The 4,358-nt window shown below is 40.5% G+C and overlaps 1 protein-coding gene across 1 annotated transcript in view; it reads left to right on the top strand.

Annotated features, from left to right (window-relative positions):
- The window catches only part of epha8 (eph receptor A8), a 60,059-nt gene that overhangs the window by 8,659 nt on the left and 47,042 nt on the right, over window positions 1–4,358 (top strand). The window lies entirely within an intron of this gene.

Below are 4,358 nucleotides of genomic sequence, written 5' to 3'. Positions count from 1 at the left end.
AAAAAAAAAAAAAAAAAAACGCACACGCCATGATTTTATCTCCCAGCTGTCGGCATGAACCAGACTGGAACAGACTGGAACAGTCCAACATTGTCCCATCAGTCCTCACCCTCATATGATATTTATAATTTAGCCCCTCACTCAGATCGTCTACGTAAACCTAGGTGCATGTTTACTTTGAACCCGACAGTAGCTGTGTGGTATGACAGTGCTTTAACCAGACATTAAGCAGAACGGAAATCATTGAAATGCTCCCTTTTCCTTTAATGCATAAAGAACAGTGAGATTTTTCCTTATGGGTCCACACAGTGCTGATGATTTTATGTTACTGTAAAGTATCTTGAAGGTAATCTCATTTACAAGAGAGACCTGGATAACATTAGGTGTGTAACACAAGGCTGTATCTGTTCATGTCATAAAAATATCAGTTTTTTTGTTTTTGTATTCAGATTATACCATCAGTGGGCATGATTTATCAGGGTTCCTACTCAGAAATTATTTTTTCTTGACAATACAGGACAGGTGCCCAGAATAGCACTCTCCAGCAAACTGACCACAGTTCTTTAACTGTAACATTAATTTAGCCAGAGCCCATACATACAAAAATTCAAGTAGAATTTATTTTAGCTTACAGAAAATTCATCTTCTCATCTATTAGCCTGTTAAAAGAATATGTAAATGTGACCATCTGCAGCATTTCCAAAATAGACTTGACGCAAAAAGTTTGCTGCAAGTGGTGTGAACAGCTCCTGACTGACATGGAGCAGAAATGGAAAAGGAGCATTTTTCCCTTCCGCTTTGCTTCTGGTATACAGTGTAACCCTACCTTCAAAAAAAATAAAAAAGTCTTAAGTGAGTCTAAATAAAAGCCGTGTTACTGTTAATTACTGTTAATGGTGCAGATGGAAATTAAAAGTGGAAATAGAACAGGAGGTTAGTCCGCACTGGGCCATTTTCCAAAAATCTTATTTACATTATTCATTCACAAAAACATGAGAACCTGAGTGGCATAACGGACCAGAGAGAGTCTTCTGTCGGTCCATGTGACTTCATATTTACACCTGTGGGTTGGTTCGTAAAAAGCCAGTGTGAGCACTTACCGGTCCAGAAGTAAAAGGCAGCATTGAATCAAGTTTTTCTTTGGTCCAGACGATTCACAGGTGTGAATGCGTCTGAGAATGTGTTCCGCAGAGGAGGCTGGAAAACACTTTCCTTTGCTTATTTTATATTAACTCCAGCAGCCTCTTTTCTACTTAGAAAAAATATTTTCTCACAAAAAAAAATCATGTAAGCATCAGAGTTGCCCATTTATGTAACGATCTGAAACTTTCCCTCTGAGCTCAGAGTGTCAGCAGAATGTAAAAAGCCTCCAAAGCAACACATGAATTTGGAAAGGTTCTAACCTTTTGAGTGAATCAAAAAGTCTGTTTGAAGCTCCGGCTGTAGATCACGTCAAAAAATAAAATAAATGAAGCGAAGAAGTTCAAGGTCTGGTCAAAAGCTTTTTTCTGAGGTCTAACACTTTTTCTCAAGTAGGTGCGTTAAGTACTGAAGCGATGATGAATAACAAGTCTGAGATGCAAAGATCTTCTCTTGTTTTCCTTTTTTTTAAACCACATTCTGTTTGTTTTTGTCTTTTTTGATTCTTTCACGGGGTTTTGAGAGGCTGACCTCGTGCGGAGACCTGTGCATATTTCAGGTTGCCATGGGTTACAGTAATTAAAACCTATTAATCACAGAGCGATGGATAATTAAACGCTAAAAGCAGTTTGTCAGCTAAACGAGCCGAACAAGACACGCAACACCGGTTCGCTCGCACCCCCCTCCATCCGTCCTCCACCTCCTCATCCCCCTCTTCCTCCTCCAAACACCTACACACACTCACAAATCTCTGTTGTGTCTCACCAATCTGAGGCCGGCGGCAAACACCCTCTTGGTTCGACGCAGCGAGAGCTCCTTGTCAAAATGTGTTTAAAAGCGTAGGAAGTGGAGTGTGTGTGTGTGTGTAGGTCCGGTTCAGAGGGCCACTTCCAGACTTTCTATAATTAGTTGCAGGCAATTAGCATCAGCACAGAAATGCAAAGCAGAGCCCATAAAGGAAGGAAAAATCACCTTGAGTCACGTTTTTGTTTATGGAGCTGATTTTCTCCATGTTTTAAGGCCGATTTGAATGCAACACGCTGATGTAAGTTATCTGAGGTTATAAAGATACAATCTTTTAATGGTGGGGGAAAAAGTGTCCAAAAATAGAGTTCATTCTCTTTATGATAATCCTCAGCTGAAGGTGATGTTTTCACCACGTATTTTAGCTACCATTACATCACGGCAGCCAGAGCACAACAGTGGATTTGCAGCGGAAGGAGGAGGAGGAGGAGGAGGAGGAGGAGGAAGGGGTAAAAAAAAAGGAGCTCTTCAATATATCCTCTACTGACGTCTCGTCTCTTCTGGCACCAAACTGGGTCGCCGTGCTAATTCACCCTTGCCAAAGCCAGCCACAGTCACGCACACACGAGACCAGACAAGACACAGAGAGGAGGACGAGGGCACGAGATGGTGAAAGGAAGACGGCTTAAGTGGTGAAGGCTTGTATGTGTGTGTGTGTGTGTGTGTGCAGAGAGAGAAATTAGACATGAATGTGCGTGAATATGTGTGTGTATATGAGCGTGCTTAAGTGGTTCTCCCCTGACAAAGGTGCAGCGCTTTGGCTGAGAGCACGGCATGGTGTGTGTGTGTGTGTGTGTGTGTATATATATGTGTGTGCGTGCGCGTGCAAGGGTTGCGTGACATGCCGTTAAAAGTGTCATGGGGAGGGAGAGCAAAGAAAGACGAAGGGAAAAAGAGAGGAGGGTAGAAAGACTGGTGGAGTGGCTGACTGGACCCCTCGTCCACTTGAGTTTACGTCAAAACAGTGAGTCAGTGTGTACATGTGTGTAGGTGCGTACTTTATGTGTGTCTGTGTGCGTGCCTCCCGGTGCCAGTGAAGAATGGGCTAAAGTGCCCCATACAGTGAGAGCGATCGAGGACACACTGATATGAGACACACACACTTAGGCTGGTCACATCTACTCAGCTCAACCGGGCCCATCCAAGCCTGACACACACACACACACACAGAGGAGAAAGGGGTTGTACTCACACATGTGGGTTAGCTCACTCCTCTGCTCAGTCAATGGACCACAGCCGTCCGCCTACTCTGCGAACTGCACCGAGCCTCTGATGCTTTCATGATTTATGGTTGAGTTTGTAGGAAATAACATAATCCAGCTACTGGAACAGCAATTCACACACTATTCCACCTAAAACAACTACATTAACCCCCTAACATGCAGGTTCCCCCTTTTATTTCCCCCTGTGGGACCTCTAAGGTCTGACAGTATCACAGATATATTCTGTATCGCCTCTTTATTCAAGCTGTATGATGTTTACACTCAGTAAAATATTCAAACCCAAGACTGCACGAGTTTTATACCGCACCATTTAATCAAATAATCCAGATGTTTACCAGAGTTTAAAGCCACTGAGAGCTTGGTTTCAAATCTTAAACATTGCTCAGAAACATTTTTGCAGCGACTAATACATTTCTCTTGTAAAATAATAACAGTTGTAACTTTGAGAGGTTTTGTGTTCATGTGATCAGGACACAAAAAAAGGTAACTAATCCATTACAGGTACATTTAGTAAAAATGAGAATTGTTTAGCAGGATTAAAATAATAAAATTTTTCCTTTAAAAATAAACTGACACAAAGGGCTTTATCTCTTTTTTTCCCTTTTTTTTCTTCTCCTTTTATAAGCTTCAATTGTTCTGTCCTCTTACAGAATACACTAGCATCAAAACTTCTGATATTTCTTTTCTCATGTTTTTATTTAGATATTAGTTGTTGAGGTAATACAAAAGTAACAGAAAGTAGTCAAGTTACATTGACATTAAGTAAACAGTAGGTCTACATTAAGGTAATTGTTAAAAAGTGAAAATGTTCTTTCATAATTCACCATATTATCATAAATATATATCATAAAAAGTGCAAATCCTGCATTTTATTATAGCCTCTACAATATGTAATTAATGTATTACATATTACATTTATGCCATTTATTACAAAGTATGTTTGTTTGTTATTACATAATGCTTGTATTGTTATTAAATAATGTGTTGTTACCAGCCTGACAACAGAAATAAACTGCCAACCGCAGCTTTGAACCAGGCTCCAGCTCAGTGAGGTCTTAAAGGCTGAACGCATTTATTTCAACCAGAATCATTTAAGAAAAGAACCCCAGAATGTTAAATTGTGCAGGCCGTGGAGAAATTGTACCCGTGAATACAAACAGATGTGCAAAATGTTAGATAGATAGATAGATA

The sequence above is a fragment of the Morone saxatilis genome, unplaced genomic scaffold (assembly GCF_004916995.1).
Source record: "Morone saxatilis isolate NCDOM2014 unplaced genomic scaffold, NCSU_SB_2.0 Contig18, whole genome shotgun sequence".
In the NCBI taxonomy this organism is placed as follows: domain Eukaryota; kingdom Metazoa; phylum Chordata; class Actinopteri; family Moronidae; genus Morone; species Morone saxatilis.
Note: the sequence above shows the minus strand (reverse complement) of the source record. Positions and strands in the feature narration are given on the sequence as shown.